The sequence below is a fragment of the Vicia villosa genome, linkage group LG1, assembly GCF_029867415.1.
Source record: "Vicia villosa cultivar HV-30 ecotype Madison, WI linkage group LG1, Vvil1.0, whole genome shotgun sequence".
Classification (NCBI taxonomy): Eukaryota; Viridiplantae; Streptophyta; class Magnoliopsida; order Fabales; family Fabaceae; genus Vicia; species Vicia villosa.
This window is the reverse complement of record NC_081180.1, coordinates 217,313,718-217,338,741: the sequence shown is the minus strand read 5'-3', so window position 1 is coordinate 217,338,741 and position 25,024 is coordinate 217,313,718. Positions and strand designations below refer to the sequence as shown.

The following is a 25,024-nucleotide window of genomic DNA, read 5'->3' as shown; positions in this document are numbered from 1 at the left end:
CGTCTGAGTGTGGTTCTCCGCATGACAACTAATCCAAGTCTTCACCTGAATAGTTTCTGCACCACAACCTAATAAGGCCAGGATGGGTTGGGGTTCTACGGTCTCTCAGCTTCTACAGTTCAATGAAAGCAACAATGTCTTCGCAATTAACTCGCTAAACATATATTACAAACAAGGAACCTCCACTGAGCGGAAGGATTCTCACGTGCGCCTGCACATGACTATACCCTCCACCTAATTTCTTATGTGTACTTAATCCGGGTTAGGATTTGTCCATAATGTATCATTTGTAACAGAACCACATAAGTAACAGAACCAAAGAACCACACATGTAACAAGAATAAAATAAAAACAAAACAAATAGAAATAACCCTTTCTTTGGAAACAATAAAAAGATGGTCCCCAGTGAAGTCGCCATTTTTCTGTCGCGGGCGAAAAATCGTTTTGTTCCTCTTTTTTGTGGGATGAGACACCTGATGCCTTCTTTGGGCTCGAGTGCTCAAAAAAAAATGATTTTTCTTTTGTACCGACCAAACTTTTTATTGTTTCCAAAAGAGGAAAAGGAAAAAAGTTGCAATAACCTTAAAAGTGGGGGGAGAGATCTTGGGTAAGAGGGTTGGTTATACGAAGGGAAGGTATTAGCACCCAACGTATCTATAGTACTCTATAGGTTTCTTTGTTTTGTTTATTCCATTCTTGTTATGGTGGAGATTCTTGTGAAAAAGAGGTGGGACCTAAGGTGTTTGTTTGATTATGCTCGCAAAGATCATCGCGATCCTCTGCATACATATCCCTTAGAGGGAATCAGAGCATCTGTAGCTCGAGGTCTACGGGTGCTAAGGTTTGAATGGTTTTTTTTTTTTGTTTTGTTTTGCTCGCCAAGGATCGACCTTGTGCCTACGTATTCTCAAAGGGATGTTGAGAAAGTCAGAGCAATCGTAGTTCCCACTTATGCTAGTGGAAGCAAAGGAAAATAGACAAATGTCGTCTAAATGCTAGATGTATCTAATCTATATCATCACATACATCTATTTGATTTTTGTTTGTTTAACCAGCCTTGTGGCAAAAACTTTCAATGAAGTCAGCCTTGTGACAAAAAGTTTTGATTAATCAGCCAGCCTCGTGGCAAAAGTTTCAATGAAGTCAGCCTTGTGACAAAAACTTTGATTAATCAGCCAGTATGGTGGCAAAACGGTTTGATTGATTAGCCAGCCTTGTGGCAAAAAAGTTTGATTTTGATTGATTGATTGTTTGTGATGATATAGAAGGGATACTCCTAGCATAGAGATGAAAAATGTCTAATCCCCTAGGGTATTTGATTTGGATATTGGGGATGCTTATAAGAAGCCCGTGGGTCCTTGTACGAAGCCCAAGAGGAGGCTATCCGAGGGTCCTTGCATTGTAAGCCCAAGAGGAGGCTATGGGAGGGACAATCCAGGGTCCTTGCATTGTAAGCCCAAGAGGAGGCTATGGGAGGGACACTCGTTTGTACAAAGCCCAAGGGGAGGCATGGTATAGTTGGTTTGAGCTCTTAGAGCGATTTCACCGGGAAACCATACTCTATGTCCTAACCTAAACTAGTGGAGATTCTTTGCACGAAGCCCAATAGGAGGCTATGGGGAACCTAGTGTTGTACTAAGTTGAACAAGCATATAACACAATCACAAGTATGAACAAATACGAACAAACATGAACAAGTACATGAACAAATATGAACAGTTATACATATATGACAAAGTGTGTGTATATAATGGAGTTTATGAAGGAAATATACCTGTGAGCATGATCCATTTGTATACACGGGGCTCGGGACTTATACTCGAGGAGAGGTCCACTTGAATTTATTCAAAGCTATGTAAACAGGTATTTACAAAAGGGCTTGGGACTTATACCTACATGGAGGCCCATGGTATTTTTGGGAAGATTTAAAGAAACCTTCATTTTTGGTTTGTTATTCAAAGTTAAAAACAAATTGATTGAGATATGTACAAAAGGCGTACAATGAAATACCTAATTTCATGTACTTGAGTGGGTATGTACAAAAGGGCTTGGGACTTATACCTACATGGAGGCCCGTGGTATTTTTACAAAACATGGTTGATTGTTTTATTTACAGACGCGTCGTTTGTTGTTTTGAAAACAGTTTGGAAAGTATTGTTTTGAAAGAGTTTTCTGTACAAAGAAAAACTGTATAAAAGAAAAAAGAGTGGGTCTTATACTCTCTAATATTCGAGAGGCCCCTGTTTTATTTTCATAAAACAGGGTGGATGGTTTTGAAAATGATTTGAATGTTTTTTGAAAGAACTGTTTGGAAGCAATTTGGAAAAAGTTTTCTGTTAAAAACTGTACAAAGAAAAACGAAAGGGACTTATACTCTCTAATATTCGAGAGGCCCCTGTTCGTTTTGAAAATCAATTGATCAATTAAAAAGATTTAATCAATAGTTTTCTTTGAAAATCAAAAGAAAATGGTTTATCGTTTTTGAAAAGAATCGCGATCGCTTATTTAAAATGATTTGAATTTTGAAAGAAGTTAATTTAATCAAGATAAACAAAAAGATTGTCTTCAATTGACACTTAGATGATTAGGGTTTGCTCAAAAAATATTTACAAGTGATTAAATTTTGAGAAATCAAGTGAAAAACAATATTTAAAAGTATTAAAAAACACTTAAAATATGTTATTTTAAACTTAATTAAAAATGTATTAAACAAATATATTTTTGTGATTTTTTTTGATATTCATAAAATACATATATAAAATAATAAATGTGTAAAAAATGAATAAAAAATGAGTTAATATGATTGGTTAAATTAATGGTTGAAGTTGTGAAGAAAATGAAGAGAAATAGTGATAAAAAAGAAGGGTTTGGTCCCATAGGGACTTGAACTCGTGACCCTGAGGTCACTACTCAAAACAAAAGCCAACTGAGCCACGCTTGTGGCTTGTAATATACACGCGTTGAATTAATTATATTTTAAATCAATTTCCAGAAATCCTTTGAACCAAAAACGCGCCAAGAACAACCCTCCAACTGAAATTTGAAAATCTCTAAAACTGTGTTGTTTTGATCAAGCAAAGGGTCTATCTCACTCGGTTTTTCACAAGGAACATGATGGTGATCTCAGAATTCATTTATTTTTGCTCTAAAGGGGTCAATTTTCGCATGAACATGAAGAACCCTAGAACTAAAATTCAATGTGAAATCGTGTATGTGCAAGTTATGATGCAATTGATTGAGGGTTAATGATCCTCATAGGTGCAGAAACAAGATGGTATGCTCACATTTCATTTATGATGCGTGGAAGTATGAATTTGAAGTTCATGAGCACTTACCTTAAAAACGGCACAACTGAGAATCGAATTCTTGCTTGGAGGTGTTACAGAAGTTGTTTGATGATCTGGATAGCTTCAATGAACCTTATGGAAGGTGTCTGGATGCTTGGAACCATCTGAATTCATCTGGGCATGGCCATGGTACCCGATCTGCATAAGCTTCAAGAGTGAATCGAATTTGATGATTCTGAGGTTATTGGCTATATGTGATGGATTGGATAGTTCATATGTGATATATGGATGATGTTAGAAGTGGTAGTTTGGACAGAATTGAGCCTGAACAAAAATTGGCATGATAAGTCTCATGTTATGCATATTTGGAGGTGAGATGATGATTTTGAGTTTTCAGGTGTTTTGGGGTGTATGAGTGATTCAGACACATCATATATGACATTTAGAAGTTGTGGGAAGCATCACTTTGTTCAGAACTTGCAAGGTTTGGAGGTTGAGTTTTCTACCTCACTTTGAAACACATGACTTGTAATTCAAGAAAGAAGAGAGAAAACCTATAATTGTGAGGTTTTGGTGTGATTTGCAATGAAGTTTGGACCTCTATTTATAGGCCAAGAGTTCTGAATGCAGAGCTTTGCAACTTGATCAAAGTTTGATGATTTGGCTTAAGAGATAAAAAGGAATCTTTTACATTTAATGCAAAATGGTTAAAGTGACCAAACCATGGTTAAAACTCAAGCTTCTTATCCTCTTCCATTCTGATCTCAAATCAGAGAAAATATCTTCAATTATTGCCTCTTTGCATCATTACTTGGATTATAGGCAATGTAGTCTTGAAACTTAGTGAAAAATGGTGAAAATTCAAGTGAAAATGATCACTAAATGCATAATTCAAAACCATAGCTACACTCCATATTTTTTCATGCTCTTGGACATTTTGGAAAGCTCATGTTGCATACTTCAAAACCCTAGTTGAAAGTTTCTTCAAGACCTTTAAGGAAATGGGTGAAAAAGATCCATGAACTTTGAGAAAAATGAAGTTTTAAGTGAAGTTTTCATAAGATGCCAACTTTGAAGCTCCATATCTCTTAAATGGTTGATCTTATGGAAAAAAATTATATGTGTCAAAGTTGTTTATTGGATCAAAATCTACAACTTTCATGTTGGAAGTTTTTTTCAGTTTGTAGGTGAAATTTTGAGAAATTCCCTTCCAAAGTTTGGAAAAAACCATTGAAAAACACTTAGAAATTTTTCTAAGTATGAAAGTCAAACTTTTGACTTTTTGATTCTTGATTGATTTTCTTGATTTTTCTTGATCAAATGACTTCTCATATCATATATTGATGATTTGAAACTTCAAAAGTCATGGTTGACCAAAATTCCTCAAAAGTCAATGGTGTTCTTGTACAGTTGACTTTTTCAGTCGAATCGCGTTTCTGGAGATTTCAAATGAAACAGGCTACCCTCACCAAATGAATGGTATGAATGAATCATATTGAAGCATTAGAGGATATTGAGCCATGGTTTGAGTTGTGGCACCATGTCCTGATTAAAAAGTCAGTTATTCAGTGAATCAGGTCAAAAACCCTAATTGTCGACCTGATGAAATTGATGACTGTGGATCTTGAATTGAGATGTAATTTCCATTGGATATTGTCATAGGGATTATTTGAGGATGATTGAAACCTTTGATTGACTCTCTGGGGATTTTTTGGGTTTCCCAAATGTGATCCCTGATTTTGGTCCCTAATAGTTCAAAAACCCTAATCTGAGGATTTGTCTGATCAATCTTTGTGTAGGAGATATTATGAGCCAATGGATTAGGACAAAATGATGCACTTGAGGTCTTGATATCATGTCCCAAGCCATTAGGTCAAATTCTGAGCAAGAGTCAGGAGTGTGCTGTCTTTAGTCAAAACCCTAATTCAGTCGATTCAAAGCTGTTGAGCTTGTTGAAATGAATCTCTGAGGACCAAATGTTGATTGTAGATGAAGATGATTCATTTGAGATGGAGGGGGAACAAAACCCTAATTGATTGGTATTTGTACTGATGAGTGATTTCCTGATTAAATCCTGCTGAGTCACAAGTAACAAACACAAGCTATGCAATTTGTTAGAGATGCAAATGATGCATATGCAAATGATATGAGGTGGTATCTTAGGTCAAAAATTGGGGTATGACACTAATCAAACTATTTATACTAATTTAATTTAAATGTAATTAATTAAATTATTCATATTATGTGTTTCAGTTTATTAATAATTTATATGATTCAATTATTTTTTGTTAGGCTTAATTGCAGTTTTGGTCCCCCAATTATTCATTTTTTTGGGTTTTGGTCCCCCTATTTTAAAATCAGGAATTTTAGTCCCTTTGTTTTAGTTTTTTGAGGATTTTGGTCCCCTTACAAATACGAAGACAATTTTTAATGAAATGAAACACAGATTAATGACATGTTCAACATAAATCTTAAATAAAAATAACTTTTATGAACAGGTTATTGTTGAACTGACACTGACACATCATCATTAAGAGCGTCATTTCATTTAAAATTGTCTTCGAATTTGCAGGGGACCAAAATCCTCAAAAAACTAAAATATAGGGACTAAAATTCCGAATTTTAAAATAGGGGGACCAAAACCCAAAAAAATGGATAATAGAGGGACCGAAATTGCAATTAAGCCTTTTTGTTAAGGGGATAGGGTTTAACCAACCATATTTTGCCTATCCCTAAATTGAGCTAAGTTAAGGATTATTTTGAATTATATCATATATATTTTCTTTCTTTAATATTATTTACATTATCTTTTAGTCAATACTGTCTTTTATTTTAGAAAAAGGATGTGCACTATCAGTATAAAAACCAATCACAATCATATATTCAATTAAAACACAAATTTAATTTTAAAAAATTAATATAACATGACAAGTATAAGAATTTTGATTGGTTGTATGTGTAAAGTTAATTTACACTGCTAGTACGTTTAAACTCTTTATTTTAATATTAATAATAAATGTATGAATATTTTATAAAATATTTAATTGATATACACCGACGGTATAAAACAGTTTTGCACTATCATTATTCATAACCTTCAGAATTTTATAAAAATTTGATTTTTGTTTTAATCACGTTACATAAGAATAAGAATCGTTGAGATGTATTGATACTAATCTCTTTAATAAAACAATTAATTTTTTTTTCATTTATATAAATTAAAAAAAAAACTAACACTCGGATACCTTTTAGTTTAATTGGATATTGGTAGCTTCATCAAATTAAATAATAGAAACCAATGTCACATCATTTTTTTATTTTTAAATAAATTAAAATTAAATATAATTTACACTAAAAATATTGATACTCAATTTAAACTCATAGGTACCAAAGAATTTAAAAAAAAAAATCTCTATTCTACTTCAAAGAGGTGGATATAGCAGCATATTCTTGCAATGACACACTCACCTGCCTAATCAGACTCCACGTGGGCTCCCAACAACCTCAAACAAGGACACGCACCTTCCTCCCCAACACCACACAAAAACAAACATTCAGGTGAAGAAAAAAATACTACTATGAGTTTGTAATTTACTTTTCCACCCTCGTCACCATGCCCTTTCGGTATAGTCAAAGGTCGATACTATAAAGCTGCAGAATGCTAAAACATGATAAGCTCACACATATTCATATTTGCAATGCGTCAATCTTACTTGTTCCCATTTAGCTGCGGGTAATCCATGCAATCCATTGCTCACTACTCTCTTTTTCTGTCGTGTCTTTCTCTTATCTTTCCATCTGTTCTTTTTCCTTCACCTCCTTCAATTTTCTTCTCACCATAAACCCACACACTAGCTATCCCATACACAACAACAGAAACAAACAACATGAAGAAGAGTTTCTCAGAATTCTACGAGAAATGGATTTTAAAACTAGAGGAAATTCAGCACCAACTTCTCAAAGTATCAAAAAGAGAGATGGTGATGAATGAAGTCAATGAACAAGAGCTTCAAGCACTTGTTTCAAAAGTCACTACTCATTTTGAAAGAATACTACACTGTGAAATGGAGTGCAGCACATGAAGATGTTGTTGTTTTCTTTTCACCAACATGGGTTACTCCATTGGAAAAAGCTTACTTCTGGATAACCGGGTGGAAACCGTCTACAGTCTTTCGCATCCTCGAGAAGTTCGACATGAAAGATGAAGAGAAGAAGATAGAGGGACTGAGAATGAAGACAAAGATGGAGGAAAAGAAAGTGGAGGGAGAGATGGAGAGGCAGCAAGTGGCTATGGCTGATTTGAAGATGGTGAAGCTGGCGAAAATATCATGCAGAGGTAGGAAAGATGATGCAAGAGTGGATGGGTTGGTTGAAGTGGCTTTGAAAGGAGTGTTTGGTGGTTTGGAAAAAGTAATGAAAAGTTCAGATTGTGTTAGACTTAAGACACTCAAAGGGGTTTTGGATGTTCTTACTCCAATTCTGTCTGTTCATTTTTTGGCTGCACATATTGGTACGCAGTTAAGGTTGAGGCAATTTGGGATCAACAACATCATTCAGAAGGATCCATAATTTTAGTTTTGTTGAATATTGTAGATGTTTAATTTAATAGGCTTAAGTAGCTTATATGGGGGCAACTGTCCCCTCTAAGTTGAAATTCTTTGGCTGGTGGCTTTTGTTGGAGAGGCTGCCTACAAGAAATCTATTACGTAGACGCGGCATTATTTTACAGCAACAGGATGCTGTTTGTGTGTTCTGCCAATTGGAAGAGGATGACCTTAACCACGTAATGCTGAGTTGACTTGTGCTAGCTTGAAACCGTTATGGAGAAAGATTAATAGATGGCTGGGGATAGATATCAATTTAAACCTGGACTGCTGCACCCATTTGATCAATGCACAATTGCATTGATGCATTGTCTGGACCTGAAGAGCAGGGCGGGAGCTGTTTGGAATTTGGATAACAATTTGTTGGGCCATTTGGAAATATCGCAACGATATTGTCTTCAACAATGCGGTCGTTGATAAGGATGAATTGTTTGGTATGATCATTTGGTTTTCTTGGTGGTGGTGGTTGACAATAGAATTTAAGGATAGAATTTTGACTAATTTCTATGATTGGTTCCACAATCCTGTTTTGTGTTTGTGAACCTGTAGATTTATTGGTTGTGGCTCTTTTTTTCTGGTAAGAGTTGGAGCACCCCTAGTGCTCTTTTCTTTTAATACAAGTAGTTGATTATTAAAAAAAAAAAATACTCTTTCTTTAAGTAGCACCAAAAAATAAAAATTGTTTACTTTATGAAGTTGTAATATTCTTGTTCTCTTGGCTTTAAAAGTTAGTTCAATTAATGTAAGAAAAGAAGCAGAAATATTATAAATTTTTAGTATGCATTAAGCATTCAAAGACATAGAACTACTTAAGAAATTGTTAATGTAAATTTCTTCACCACAGAAAAGTTTAACTAATAAGACAGCAAAAGGAAAAAGTAAATAAAACTCTGAAAAGCGTTGCAGAAGCCACTTATAAATTTGATTTATTTTAAATAAAAGAAAGAAAGAAAAAACTGAAATGTATTTTGTGTAGATTTGGACCAGATACGTGAGTATTGTTGGTTGTGTCGGTGAATTGCATCATCAGTTTCTTGTCAAGAGACAATAGTGTGTGTCAAGATGGTAGTAACATGTTACATTGAAGGGACATGTACACGGTGCACATGCAAACATAAACAGTGAGAAACGTGATATTACTCCTCACACGCAAGATTTATAGTATGTGTGTTAGAGGGGTATAATAGTATTTATAGTATTATTTATCGGTATTATTATTAGTATTATTATTATTATTATTGGGCTCTAATTGTATTGGGCTTTTACTTTTATTATCCATTAGAAGTATTATATATGCAGTGTCTTTGACACATTTAAGAGTATCAATGAAAACAAATGAAGTTTATTTTCTTAGTCTAGTTTTATTGTCTCTTTTATTTTAGAGTTTTTTCTTTAGTTTGTTAGGGTTTAGATTTAGCATCATAACAATTGGTGCTTTCATTAATGCACTCATTCTCCCTTTCATGACATATTCTTACTACAATCATCCATTTTATCCTACATCCACTCCCATTTCTAATCCACCAGCCGTAAATCCATATCCATATTATCATTCCTTCATCCATCCATATATTACTAATTCAACACCATTCTATCCTTCCCCCATTCCCACTTATTGGTCCACTACAACAACCATATCACCTACATCTCAGTACCAACATCAACCTCAAAATTTCTTTGCTCAGCCATAAACAATTCACCAGCTACCTCAAAAATTCTTTTCTCAGCCAGAAACTCTTCATCAATTAGAAACTTTGAAGCAATATTTAACTGAAACTCATGAAATCTCAAATAAATTTAGAGAAGAGTTGAAAGACCATATCCAAAATTTAAGCCTTTCTCTTAAAGCATCATCTCAGAAATTCTCTCAAATATTTTCTGATGCGCAAAACAAAGATAGAAAAAAATATCAAAAAGTTACGTTTGACAATGAACCAGAAAAACGAGTTGATGAAAAACAAGTTGTTGAGGAAGAAAGTGAGATCAAAATCATCACTTTAGAAAAACAAATCGTTTCCGAAGACATCTCTAGCGTCATCTCCAGCAACATTTCCGAAACCGGCAAGATCTCTGACGTCACATTCGGAAACGTCTCCGGCATCACTTTCGACAATATTTATGGTGTCATCTCCTCCAATAAAACAACTAGATCTAAAGCTAACACACAAGATTTCATCTTTGCTCGGGAGACCACTTCTTGATAAAAAAAGAAAGAAGTTTGTACAGCTTTCGGTGCCCACGCTTTTTCCACCACCTAAACCCCCGGATTTGCAAAGCTCGTCGGAACTATCACCGCCACTCTCATCACCAACAATACTTATTGGTCTCCGGCGACCACCGCCAAAACCACCTGATATGCTAACACGACCAATAAACGCATTGAGCTTTTAGAGTTGCAACAATGTGGTGTGTGAAAAGTGGTGAGTTTGAGAAAGAAAAGGGAGAAGAAGAAAAAAAGTTTCTGATATGCTGTTCAGCCATACTTTCTCTTTCCGTGTGTGTTGCTGACTTCATATGATTTGAGGAAAAAAATCTAGCAAGAAAATGTCATTACAAGCAACAGCTGTCTTCCATTAAAAAAAATTAATGTTGAAGTGTACTATTAAAAGGTGCCAGCTGCCTTCCATGAGTGTTTTCTATTATTTGAGTCGGCAAGCCACTCTGGTTCCATTTCAAAAGTATCTCTCTACTAAGAGTTGCAGCTTTAGTGACTTTATAGTTACTAAATCAATTTTTTATCACACCACAAAAGACAAACTCACCCTCAATTGCCTTGCCTTACTTTTATTAAAATTAAGTTAGTTAGAACCTTGAGGACAAGGTTCAAGTGAACCCGATGGCAATGTTAGAGGGGTATAATAGTATTTATAGTATTATTTATCGGTATTATTATTAGTATTATTATTATTATTGGGCTCTAATTGTATTGGGATTTTACTTTTATTATCCATTAGAAGTATTATATATGTAGTGTCTTTGACACATTTGAGAGTATCAATGAAAACAAATGAAATTTATTTTCTTAGTCTAGTTTTATTGTCTCTTTTATTTTAGAGTTTTTTCTTTAGTTTGTTAGGGTTTAGATGTAGCATCCTAACAATGTGACAAAAATTCATTTAACTTCAACTCATGCATACATCTCAATTTAAGATTATGTTGGTTCCTGCGCTGTATTTATCAGATAAAACTTCAAAATCATGTTGACAAAGCTTGGTTTCTTCTCTAAATATTGATGGCACCACTATTTCAGATCGGGATCAAAAATTGCAGGCCATATGGTCACATATTACAAAGATATATTTAACACTGTTTCTGTTTTGCTGGAGGTTGATTTGGTTGATGAAGTCATACTTATACACAAACTTGTGAATGAGAAGTCCAATAACACAATAACATGATGACTATGATTCCAACATAGGAGGAAATTCATAGTGCAGAAACCAGGGCAAAGATCTATATGGATTTGGTGGATTTTTTAATCAAACCTTTGAGATATCATCAAGAGAGAGGTTGGGAATGGCAGTCACTCAATTATGTTGAGGATGTAATTCTTTGTGTCAAAACACTATTTCGACAGAGTCTGTTGTTATCGAAATGTTTTGTGTGTCGAAATTGTATAGTCGTCAAAATATCTTAGGAGCTAGCCTCGGGAGAATTTTGACTTAGCATTGTTTTGTATGTTTTAGTTAGTTTGTTAGAAATTTTTTAGTGTGTAAGCAATCTCAGCCTATAGATAGAGAGGTACCTTATTATTTGTAAAGTATGGAGAAAAGTTAGATAAAGTTTTCAGTTTGATAGTAGAGAGAAGCTCTGCAGAATTATCTTCTTCTTTCCCCTTTTTCTTCCAAACTCTAATTTCTCTTTTCTCCCCTGATTCATCTTTTCTTTTCTTTTCTTTTCTCATAATTTTTGTTTAGTGGAATCATCTTACAACCAAGGTGCGGTTGATTCACTCGAGTGAAGAACAAGAGGTGAAATCAATCAAAAAGATTGATTCTTGTTCATCAAGGTTGATTTAGAATTCTCCAAGTTTTGGGTGTAATTCCAAACATCTAGTATCGTGGTTGTGTGATTCTTGGGAAGCATAACACGATAAATCATCCGAACGGTTATTTTTCAGCGAGTCTTTCGATTCTGAAAGATAACAACTATGAGAATTGGTGTAAGTAGATGAAGATTGTTTTTTGCTATCACGATCTTTGGGATCTTATGAAGGAAGGAGTAACGTAACTTGCAGAAAACGCGACAGATGAACAAAAGGCTGAACATAAAGAATTGATTAAGAAAGATTATAAAGCCCTCTTTATAATTCATTAATGTGTTAGTCCAGATAATTTTAAAAAGTTGCATGATGTTGAATCAGCGAAAGGAGCATGGGAAATTCTTGAAAAATCATTTGGAGGCGTAGAGAAGGTGAAAAGGTGAAATTTCATTCGAATCACCACTTACACATGACTCGAATTACAGGAAAACGGGTTACTTCTTTTATGTTCATCTTGCTCCAATCTACTTGTTCATTTGAATCAATACAACAAATGTTTTTGACTCTAATATAACAACAATTTTCACCTATTTTTGTGCTTAATCTCCAACACATACAAATCCTTTTGTCATCTCATATCTTACACAACAAAAATACATACGTAACTACTTGATAACAACTTCCATTTTTAAAAACTCAAATCTCTTGCAAGCGAAATTCTTTCATTTTTAATCTCATGTTTTTAATTCAGATCTTGATTGAGAAGAAATATAATTATTGAGGAGGATTTGTCTTGGATATAAAGTTTCTTTGAATGTCAACAAAAGTAAAATTTAGGGTTTTAAGTGATTTTAACCTAATTTTGGGAACTTCAAATTTTGCCTACACACTCAAAAATCTCCCAACATGAAAGTTGTAGATCTTATTCAAACAAACAACTTTGTCTCTACTCATGGTTTCATCAAAAATGATTATTTTGAGAGATATGGAATTTTGAAGATTATGTTCAAAAAAACTTAGAGAAATTTAAAGTGTTTTCACTTAGATTTTTCTTAACTTTGTGGCCATTTTTCTCCATAATCCCAAAAGAGTTTGAGAAAATTTTTAACAAGTTACTTGAAGTATGTAGCAAGGGTTATCCAAAGAGATCAATAGCATGAAAATCCATGGCTTGGGCTAAGAGATATGATTTTGCAAAGAAGGCTCCATGAACATTTGAAAATGAAGAAGAACATGAAGAACCAGGTTTGAATTTGGTTCAAATCTGAAAGAATCTTCAAAGGACAGCCCCTCTAACTTGTTCAAGGCACCAAACTGAGAAGATTACACATTCTTTTGAGCTATGATCTATGTGTTCTAAGCATTATCCAAGTTTCATGCCATTTGTGTACAAAAGTCACCACTTCCATTTTGGAAAAGCATTGCTTTTTGCTTTGATGAAATTTGAATTTGGCGCCATGGTTAACATTGTTGTTGTTCATGTTGAAGAAGATGAAGTTCTGAAAATTCCATTTATGGCTCATTTTAAAATATAATGTTTTAGAGTCATTCCTTAAATGACTACATCGTTTCAGCGCAATTGGTTAAAGTGTGTGTATTATGTGTGACTCCTAGGTCTGGGGTTCGAATCCCCCTCGCTAGACCTTTTGATTTTATTTTTTTCACACTTTTACTACTTATTTTATGTTACGTTGAACTGAAGGCGTCTCACTATCACTACATGCGCGCTGGTCTGTTGGCTATTGTTTTGAGTTGTGAATAAGAGGGTGTGGGTTCAAGTCCCTTTTAGACCAAAATCTAATTTTTATCACTAATTTATTTTGATTACTTCACAACTTTGAAAAATCATTTAAAATAGTAAAATTGGTTATTCTCACTCCTTTTTTTATGTAGCTTAATTATATTATATATTTTCATGTTATAAATTAAAAATCCAAAAATATTTATTTTTACTCCATTTAAAAAATTAATCAAAAACATGTCTTTTATGTATTAAGAATCAACAAAAAATCATTTCCTTTTTGAATATTTCTTCAAAGTGACTTTGTATCTTTTGTAAATATATGTTTAGGGTTAGGATGATGTTTAGGGTTAGGATAATTCTCCTCTTTTATTTTAGTGTTAAAGTATTGTTAAAGCTTTTCACTTGTTTTATGGTTTTGTATTGTTAAAGCTTAACCAAGCCCTTGTGTTTTTAAAACCTTGGTACTAAGAGGAGAATTATTCCCGGTGAAACTACTCTTAGTCCATTGACCTCGTATTGTTAAATCTTGGTCTTTTTTTATTGGTTTTGTATTGTTAAAGCTCAACCACCCTTTTTGTTTTAAAACATTGGTACTAAGAGGAGAATTATTCTCGGTGAAACTACTCTTAGTCCATTGACCTTGTATTGTTAAAGCTTGGTCCCTTTTATTAAAAACTTGTTGAGTATTGTTAAAGCTCAACACCCAAAAAGATTTTGGCCACTTTGGCCCTTTTATTTTCCTTTTAAGGGGAACTACAAAAGCTCTGACTTCCCTTTTCTTTAAAAGGGGTATGTAGGCCTAAGATGTGATGTCTTTTCGAGCTCACTTTCAAAAACTTCTTTTCCCATCCTCACACTCTTTTAAAACAAATTCACATATGCTTTCCAAATAAATGTACACAAAAACAATAATATTTTCAAAGAGGTTCCTATGGGATACCATAGATATGAGGGGTGCTTAAAACCTTCCCCTTGTATAAAAAACCCTCCGTACCCAAATATCTGATAAGTTTATTAGTTTTGATTTTAGAAACTTCTATGGGTTTTATTCGCTATTTCTCCCATTCCTTTTGGAAACAATAAAGCACGGTGGCGACTCTGTTTTAAAACAAATGAGCTAAGTCTATTCAATGACTTTAGTCTCACTAATTTCACCGCTACAGTATAATATTTGTCAAAACATATTGGTAGAATAATTTTCAATGGGAAACCATTGAAGAGTAGGTTCATGCGAGGACAATAGAGCCAAACCATTATACATCCTAGTGTACTCTCTCTCTATCTCTTGCATTTTAATTTTCGCAGGTTATTGCATGGTTAGGTAATGGTTTCTTAGTGTAGTTTATCATTCATTCGTGTTATTAGCGATTAATTACATAAGTGTAGGTTTTGTTAGATTCAGAACCTATTTGTGTTTTAGTTTTTATTTAAATATGCAAACGATGGTGTTAGAATCCTATAACAATTGGATTTTGTAAAGAACACATCTCTTGTGATTTGCAAATTATCAATTCATTGTAGTTTGTAACTCTTTAGGTATAATCTATAGTCAATTTGATATAGTTGTTAATTGTGTAACTATATACGTGATTAATTTCCAATTCTAGCACAAAGTCTCTATTTTTCATTATAAGACTTCCACATCGAAAAACTTCGATCTTTCATTTAGAAAATCAGTCAAATTTTTTAAATGAGTCTATTCCACCCCTCAATCTAGATTATTTCTCTACTCCATATTCACGGTTAATACTTCTCATAATGTCTTCAGAACCCTATCCTCTACTCGCACCTATAATGAATCGAATATTTGCTCTGACTTTGAGGTAGGTTTTGATTTTTGGTTTTTTTTATGCTCTTTTAATGCTATCAATTTTGTTGATGGTGAATTGATAGTTTTAGATCTAACACGCTGTAACCGAGGTGGATTTATTAGTTCCGATCTTTATTTGTAAGGATCTTGTTGTGAATTAAATGCCGGTAACAAAGTATAAAACAGGGAAAGAATAAAGAACAAGGAAGAAGAAGAACACAAGAATTGGTTATAACTGCTATTCTTTTACTTTCTCTTAGAAAACAAGATGACAAGTTTACAAGAATAACAAATAACCTCTCTCACCCTAAATTAGGATTTGCAGTGTGCAATGATGAGAGACTAGTATGCTATTTATAATAAAACCTAACATACTAACTAATGGGATTTTTCCACAAGGCCCATTACACAAGCTAACTTAACAAATTAGGGTTTAAACACTAAAACCTAATTTAACATGCTAACAACCCTAGCAACTTCGACACCACCATGTGAACAACCTTCGACTTCATTCTTAATCTTGTCGAACCAAGAAGCTACCCTTTGACTATACTAGAGTTCGATCCAATATCTCACAAATCTCCACCTTGGATCTAACTCTACAACATCAAGGGAACAAACTAGCTTTCTTCATGCAGCTTTATCAACTGCATATAGTGGAAAAACTTGCAACTCGGCAATGACTTGGTGATCATATCAGCAGCACTGTGATATGTTGAAACCTTCAGCACTTGGACTTCTCCACGCTCGATTACTCCTCTGACGAAATGCAACCTCACATCAATGTGCTTCGTTCGCTCATGATATGCTGAGTTCTTCGACAGGTATATTGCACTTTGACTATCACATTTAACAGTGATACCTTGACCTTGAAGTTTCAGCTCCTTTGCAAAACCTTCAAGCCACAATGTTTCTTTCACAGCTTCAGTTAAGGCAATATACTCTGCTTCAGTGGTTGATAGAGAAACAACCTTCTAAAGTGTTGCTTTCCAAATGATTGCAGTGCCAAACATAGTGAAAACATATCTAGAAATAGATTTTCTGGAATCCATACAACCTACATAATCAGAGTTGACATATCCTTCAATTACTACTTTACTATCTTCACCCAAGGCTCTACCATAAATTAGGACCCTGTTCAGAGACCCATTTATGTACCTTAAAATCCACTCCAATGCTTGCCAGTGAGCCTTTCCAGGATTCGCCATGTACCTGCTTACAAGACTTATTGCATATGCTATGTCGGGTCTAGTACAAACCATAGCATACATCAAAAAACCAACTATATTAGCATATGGGATGCTATTCATATAGGCTCTTTCGACATCAGTACTGGGACACTGATCAATACTCAGCTTGAATTGAGGATTTGTTGGAGTCACAACTGGCTTCGAATTTGACATACCAAACTTTTCGAGAATCTTTCGTAGATATGCCTCTTGAGATAAGCATAACTTCGACATCTTTCTATCTCTTCGAATGTCAATTCCAAGAATCCTGGAAGCAGCTCCCAGATCCTTCATATCAAACTCCTTATTGAGTTCAGCCTTCACCCTCATTACATCTTCGACATTGTTGCTTGCTATGAGAATATCATCCACATAAAGCAACAAAATAACGAATGAATTACCAGGTTGAAATTGGAAGTACACGCAATGGTCGAACTGACTTCTAATGAAACTTATGCGTGCCATGAACTTGTCAAATATCATATTCCACTGTCGAGGAGATTGTTTCAGTCCATATAAAGATCTCTTTAGTTTGTACACATAATATTCCTTCCCCTTTTCGACATACCCTTTAGGTTGCCTCATTAGGATCATTTCATCTAGATCACCATACAATAACGCAGTCTTCACATCCATTTGTTCCAATTCAAGGTTGAACTGTGCCACCATGGCAAGCAACATTCGAATGGACCTATGCTTCACAACAGGAGAAAACACATCATTGAAGTTGACACTTTATTTCTGAGTGAAACCCCTTGCGACCAACCTTTCCTTGTATCTTTTTGACGTCACTCTTTTGATTCCTTCCTTAACTTTGAAAATCCATTTACAACTGACTAACCTTGCCCCAGCATGTTTCTTGATCAGTTCCCATGTGTGATTATCATGAAGATATTTCTTCTCATCATCCATGGCCTTCATCCATTCAGTCTTATTTCGACTCCTCATAACTTCCTTATAATCTCTAGGTTCTTCGTCTAGAACCTCACTTGCAGAGATCAATGCATAAGCTATAAGATCTGCATACCCAAGTCTCTGGGGTGGCTTGATGACTCTTCTCGACCTATCTCTTATCAATAAGTAGTCATCGATAGTTTCCTCAATTTCCTCGGCATTTTTTGCTTCTTCTTCGACTTCATCAGGGATATGCAATTCACCATCAACATGTTCCACCTCAATAGGAATCTCTACTTGTTCCAGCTCTTCGTCAGATGATTCTGCATTTCGACCAACATCATCAGTTTTCTTAAAGTCCATTTCAGCTTCATTGAAAACTACATCTTGACTGGTGATACACTTCTTGTGACCTGGCTCTAGGCACCATAGCCTATATAAGCTTTAACTCCTTCTGGGTATCCAATGAACATGCATTTCAGAGCTATAGGTTTGACCTTTTCTTGCCTAATGTGAGTGTCATACCCCAAAATTTTCCCATCATATTCTAAAATATTTTGGCTCAAGCACTAAGAAATAAGCCTGACTATCTCTCTCCTAAGCTATCAACCCACAACTAGGGTTTTGCTTCTCTCGAAGTAAAATCAGGTTTCGAAACCTCAAGTGGACTTCATGGCCTCTCATATGCTTTAAATTACCCTCATGCCAATTTTCAAGCTCTGATTCATAAGATTGCCCAATCAAATGCTCAATAAGTCTACAGTTGACTAGTTTGACCTAAAAGTTAACTATGGTCAACATACAGTCAAAACTCCTGATTTTTGGTCAACATCAACATTTTGAGGTTACATTCATCATTTTATCAAGGTTCTATCATGATTCATCAAGAAAAGATTCAAAATCAACAAAACTCATAATTTCTAAATTAGGGTTTCTAAGGAGAAAGTCAACCGAACTTTGACTGACCATAACTATCACATGGTTTATCAGAAATTGTCCAATCAAAGCCTGTTCTCAAGGAAATTTCATCCTCTACAACTTTGATGGTAGGCCTAAAGTCAATAAATGTATCATTTGAGACATAGGAGCCAAAACATTATAGGTCCTTTTTGAAAGTCAACAAAAAGACACCTTTTCAAAAAGAGTGGTACATGAACATGGAAGCTTCAATGAAGATGAAACCAAAAGAAGTGTCTAAAGGACATCTTGAGCTTTCTAAAAAGTCTAATAACACTTCAAATTGTTGAAAATTGAGCAAGATACAAGTTGTCAAGTTTGGCATTTTTGAAGAAGTGCATGAAGAGAAATATTTAGCAAAGTCAAATTTTTTCTAAATGGGCCTAGGTTTTTGTGATCCAAACTTGTTCTTAAGATTGTCCATGACCTCCAAGACCAATTTCACGCCTCCTTCTATTTTATTTAATTTATTTTGGAATTTATTCATTTAAATCCGATTTTAATTAAAATAAAATACTAAAAATCAAATTAATTCATGCAAGGCATATGGGCTTGTCATTTAGATGTCTTGAGGTCCAAGTAAGTTATAGCAAGCTGGCCAATTCACGTGAGAATGAGATATGTGAAGGTTGAGCAATTTCGGAAAGTTTGAATTTTGATTTTTCAATCAAATATTTTCCATTGAATGCAATATATTTCTTCAAAGTTTATAACCCTAAGGAAGATCTATTATATAAGCATAGACGACAGACGAAAAAAGAAAAAAACCCTAGCCTCAAAAACGAGCTCTCTAACTTCCAAAAACATCAAGAAGGAGTGGACTTTCGTTTTCATATTTGCAGTCCTTTTCATGTCAAGCCAGTAATCCTAATTTCTTCCTCAGGTGTTGAAGGGTAAGTGTTGATCATTAGACATGTTTTAAAACGTTCATAACGAACATACCATGATCACTATGTCCTCCCATATTTCAATTCTTACATCTTTATTATGGTGATGTTTTAATGGATACTAACTATTCAAATGCATTCTTAGTGCTTATTAGAACAGGTTAGGATCATTAGGTTGAAGCTCTAACGTCCATAGCATGAAACGCCATGGCTAGGGTTCACGAAAGCAAAGCTTTCGTTTTTATATCTACGCGTGTTTTTCGACCAAAACGATGGTTTCATTGAACTCCCAGCCCTTGATTTAGTGAGTCTGGGTTACTCTTAATCGTGCTTGTTTCGTTTTTTGCAGGTATTGGAATTTCAGAATTTCGCAATGGAAAACGGAAGCAAAATCCGCAGCAAAAACTGAAACAAAATCCGCTGGAAAACTGGAGCAGAAATTTGGAATGGATGATGAACAGTAGCGTTGAATTTTGACTCTCATGCGTGGCTGTCTTGGCGTGACGCTATTGGACGGTCAACGAAACTTGCCTCTCTCTCTCCATTCGCGGTTGGCACACGTGAAACACAGGGGCCCACTTTGACTTCCCTTTTCGAATTAACCATTAAATATATGTTTTCCTATTAATCCTTTGTTGTTTGATTTGTTTTCAACGAATTCAATATGGCACAGATGGCAAGGATAGTCATACTAATGACTGCAAGGGCGTGTGTTCGAACCTCTCCAAGGGCAGGTTTTATTTTTTCATGTTTTATCCTTTGCAACTCACAGATCCCACGCAGCGCACCCATGCAGGATTATTGTGCACCCTCATAGCACCGCCGTTGAATTGCCAGATCTCCAAATCTAATGAACCAGGGAGCGCTTCCCTACCATGCACCCTCCAAGCTGCAACGCACAAAAACCACGCCTGGTTGTTTTCTCTTTTTTTCCTTTTTTTTGCTGATTGTAGTTTTTGTGTTTTTTTGTTTTGTTTTTTTTAAGTAACCATTAATTAGTTCTTAGTCTTTTAATCACTAATTAATTAATCAACCAACCAACAATTAATCAAATAATTAGGACTAAAATTTAATTTTAATAATTAGGTTTAGTTTTTAATAGTTTTATTAGGACTGACCCTTTTATAAATAATTAGTAGTTTTTAATTTAGTAATTAGTTTAATTTAACCTTAATTTCCATTTAGTTAATTTATTAGATAACTAATTTCGTATTTAGGATTAGGATAAATATTTAGGTTTAATTTTAATTTAATTATAATTAGTATTTTTAGGTTTAGCCTTTAAACTTCAAAACCATAGATAATTCAAGAGGTAGGTGTTGCCCATTAACTGTAGGTTTCTCCCTTAGGTGAATGTTGTCGTTAAGGTTTTTTTAGCCATAAGGCTTTTTACCATTAATTTTATTTTTAGGTTTGTTCACTAATCCTCAAGATTTAGAATTTATCACCATAAAAACCTCTAACCCTTATTTTATTTCAACGCGCAATTTCTCTTCTCATCTCATATTCCATTGATTGTCGAGTGCCCTTTGTTTAATATTTCTCTCTTATTTTCTGCTTTTATTCAATTTGCCTTTATTTAATTTTTTTTGCCTTTTATTCAATTATTTAATTTTCTGTCATTTTAAAAATTCTAGAAGGTGTATAGGTCGCTCATTCGTTTTAAATGTAATAGTAATTAGGATTTATCTTTTCGCTCTTTATTTTCCGCATATTATAACTGCTTATTTTTCTGTTTATTATCTGCGTGGTTAGTAAAATAGGAAGTGGCAAGACTATAATTGAACACAACTCACTTAATTTAAAAGATTAAATATCTGAACATAATCACGTGATTGTTGCACCCACACACCTTTAGGGTAACTCCTCTTATGCCGCCTTTCGATTAAAATAGTCAAGCCCCTTGAACGTAGGGATACCTTAGCCTGCTGCCTTCGATTCAAATCATCATAGTCCCTTCAGAATAAAGATCATAGTCCCTTCGAGTTGCCTACGATTAAAAATGATCTTTTCCCCCGATGTTGCCTCGATAAATGATGATCGTCCCTTCGAATGCTAAGGTATCCTTACATGTTGCCTTTTATGACTATTCTCATAAACGCATAGGACTTCCTACCCTTCTTATGGTATGGATAGCCTTATGAAAATACGATGACCCTCAATGACCCTTAACATCCAACGAAAGGACTACCTGCCTAACAATTGGTATGGATAGCCCTTTCAAATAAAATACTTAAAGAACAAGAAAGATCCACTCTTAGGTTAAGTGCTCTTAATTGCTTGCTCAACATTCAATTCAAATTCAAATTACTTTTCACACCTCTTTTCAAAACAATTTCCAAAAGGCTACACTTACTTACAAGTTAAAGTCCTTATTCAAAATATTTTTCTATACACACTACACTCTCTTCAAACATTTCAAACAAACAAGTGAGTTAAGCAATTAAGAGCCCATAGATAACCATGGATACAAAGGGTGCTTATACCTTCCCTTTATATAACCTACCCCTTGAAGTCAAAATCTTCCAAAGGTCTTTCCTGTTCTTTTTACCTTTCCAATTGGATAAAATAAAAGTCAGTGGCGACTCTTGTTATCCGCACATTTAAAAAAGTGAGTTCTCCTACCGTGTTATAGTGAGCATAGGCTATGTAGCCAAATACTCTCAGTTTGTCGAGACCAAGTGGATGTCGCGACCAAACTTCTTCAGGTGTCTTCATAACTAACGATGTCGAAGGACATCTGTTTATCAGATATGTTGTTGTTGAAACGGCCTAAGCCCAAAACACCTTCTTTATTCCAACTCTAGTCAACATGCATCTGACTCTCTCCAAAATAGTTCCATTAAACCTTTCAGCCAAAACATTTTATTGTGGAGTACCTACAGTAGTTTTGTGCCTTGCAATATCAGTGGCAGCACAAAAACTGTCGAACGTCTCATTGCAAAATTCAAGGCCATTATCGATTCTCAACCTCTTGACCTTCCTACCAGTCTGATTTTCGACCAGAGTCTTCCAACTTTTGAAATTCTCAATGTTAGAACATGAAATGTTCTGATCAATATTTCTAGTTTTGATGATAACATTATATATGAATTTTGTATAAGACAATGTGGTACTCTAATTATTCACGTTTTCCATTTCAGGAAAAGTCTAAAAGAGTATGCACAAAATCAGCATTTAGAAGCTCTGACCCAGAAGATCTGGATGGCTTCATCAGAACATGATCTGGCAGACATCAGAAGATGGTCTTGAGAAAATCAGAACATGATCTGGAAAGCATCAAAAGATGGCAGTCAGAAGCAAGACTCTGAAGATCTGATGGTATCACGCTCCAAAGCACTTCCAAAGTCTGATGACTGAAGTCGCATCTGCACCAACGCTGAAGACTCTGATATTCAAACGTTATTCTAATAGTCTGAGTCGAAAAGCAAGTACAAGATGAAAAGGCTACAACGTCAAATCTGTCTGACTGACAAAAGGAACGTTAGAAGCTACAAAAGGCAAAGTCAGCAAAAGCAGTTGAAGGATGGTTCGAGGTAGTTGACAAAAGAGTAAAACATTAAATGCAGCAATGTACTATTCACGCAAAGCATTAAATGCTACTCAACAGTCACATTTCTCATTGCCTATATAAGAGAAGTTCTGATGCTGAAGCAGCTAACAACGCTCACACCAAGTAACCTTACGCTGTCAAATTAACTCCAAACGTTGTCACACAAAAACAGCAAGAAACTTCATCTTCAACCTCACAACATTGTAATATTTTAGTGAGTGTTTAGAACTTAATCTTGAGAGAAAAATCACTTGGTGATTATAGCTTATTAAGAAGCACATTAAACTCTTGTAATATTTGTTTACATCTTTGCAAAAGGAATTTCCTAGAGTGTTCAAGTTGTGATCTGTATACTCTAGAAGACTTAGAAGTTATCTAAGTGGAAAACCATTGTAATCAAGATTGATTAGTGGATTAAATCCTTAGTTGAGGTAAATCACTCTGTCAGGGGTGAACTGGAATAGTTTAGTTAACAACGAACCAGGATAAAAATAACTGTGTGATTATTTTTTATCTGCCTTTTTTAGAAACAACCCTTATTCAATCCCCCCTTTCTAAGTGTTTTTCACTCCTTCAATTGGCATCCGAGTGCCGGTTCTAGGTGCAAACACTTAACCGTGTTGGAGAAAAGATTCAGGAAGAAAAACACGCTATGGCAAATTCTACTTCAACACCTACTCCTACTGAGCAAATCAACAATGGTAACAATGGAAGTAATAGTTTCAATGGATTCAATAGACCACTAGTCTTTGATGGTAAGAACTTTGAATATTAGAAAGATAGACTTGAAAGTTACTTTCTATGCCAAGATGGTGATTTATGGGATCTAGTGTTGGATGGTTACAAACATCCAGCATCTAATCAAGGAGTCAAGCTCACTAGACAGGCTATGAGTGATGATCAAAAGAAAGAGTACAAAAATCACCACAAAGCAAGAATTATTTTGTTAAATGCCATTTCGCATGCTGAGTATGAGAATATCAGAAACAGAGAAACTGCTCATGACATCTTTGAATCTCTGAATATGACTCATGAAGGAAATGCACAAGTCAAGGAGACAAAAGCTCTGGCTCTAATCCAAAAGTATGAAGCTTTCAGAATGGAAGATGCTGAAAACATTGAAGCAATGTTCTCCAGATTCCAGACTCTAACTGCTGGATTAAGAGTTCTTGACAAGGGATACACAAAAGCTGATCATGTTAAGAAGATAATCAGAAGTATTCCCAGAAGATGGGAACCAATGGTTACAGCATTCAAGATTGCAAATAACTTCAATGAAGTATCTCTTGAGGAGCTTATATGTGCACTGAGGAGTCATGAGATTGAGCTAGATGCAAATGAGCCTCAGAAGAAAGGTAAGTCTATTGCTTTAAAATCTAAAAATAAAAATGTGCTAATGCTTTTCAGGCAGAAGAAGAAGGATCTGACCAGTCAGAGTCAGAAGAAGAAGAAGAAGAAGATGAATTGTATCTCTTATCCAGAAGGGTGAATCAACTCTGGAAGAGCAAGCAGAGAAGATTCAATAACTTCAAGAGACCTGAAAAGGGAGAATCTTCTGAACACAGAAGATCTGGCAAGAAGAAGGTTGTGTGCTATGAATTCAAAGAACCTGGACACTACAAAAATGAATGTCCTAAGCTTCAGAGGGAAAAGCCTAGAAAAAGTTTGAAAAGAAGAAAGGCATGATGGCTATATGGGATGACTCTGATTCATCTGATCAAGAGTCATACTCTGAAGATGAGCAGGCCATCATAGCACTCATGGCAACAGTTGATGGTGAAGAAGAATCTACTTCTGATTCAGACTCTGATGAGGTATTTTCTAACTCACTAGAGAAGACTTAGTTTCCAGCTTATCAGAACTTCTGGAAGTCAAGAGTAAACTTAGTCTCAAATACAAAAAGCTCAAAGAGATTTTTGCATTTGAAACAAAGAGATCTGAAATAGAAAACTCTGAGCTAAAAGAAAAAGTTTTAAAATTATCTAAAGATGTTGAAACTCTGAAAACATCTTCAAGCTCAGACACGTCTATTCCAAGCACTAACAATATTCTGAAAGAATATGACTTGAGCTTCAGA

The 25,024-nt window shown here is 34.8% G+C and overlaps 1 pseudogene; it reads left to right on the top strand.

The window, feature by feature from the left end:
* The first annotated feature begins 6,951 nt into the window (after positions 1-6,951).
* Positions 6,952-9,107, top strand: LOC131622544 (protein DOG1-like 4; annotated as a pseudogene).
* The last annotated feature ends 15,917 nt before the right edge of the window (positions 9,108-25,024 follow it).